Here is a 530-nt window from a genome sequence, read left to right on the forward strand (position 1 = left end):
CAGTCTCCCTTGATGTTAAACAGTACCCCAGTTGGCTAACACAGTAAATACTGGCCAAGAATTCAGTGAACACATAGAATGAGATACTCAACTAACTATGTTAACATAATTGTAACATACAAGTAAGCAAACTTATGCGTGCTCTAAACTAAATCCTAATTATTCATTTTCTTAATATGATAAAATAGTCATATACACACAAAGTAAACAACCAAGTTAACTAATCAACAAACGTAGTGTCAATCTTCTACTAACTAAGTTCTTAATTCAGTCTAATATTAAAACTAATCCTAATGTATTACTTTGTTAACAATTTTACTCAACAAACCCAATCCAGGGGATGGGCCACCATATAGAGTATACGTCCCCCTGGCTGCTAGGGCCCAGACCCTCGACTGGGCCCATGCCTCACGGCTAGCATGCCATCCGGGGGTACATCGTACCATCTCCCTTCTGAAATGTTACTTCTGGTGGCCCACCCTAGAAAAAGACGCCAGGGAGTACGTAGCTGCCTGTGCTCCCTGTGCGCA

The sequence above is a fragment of the Monopterus albus genome, unplaced genomic scaffold (assembly GCF_001952655.1).
Source record: "Monopterus albus unplaced genomic scaffold, M_albus_1.0 scaffold247.1, whole genome shotgun sequence".
NCBI classification, from domain to species: domain Eukaryota; kingdom Metazoa; phylum Chordata; class Actinopteri; order Synbranchiformes; family Synbranchidae; genus Monopterus; species Monopterus albus.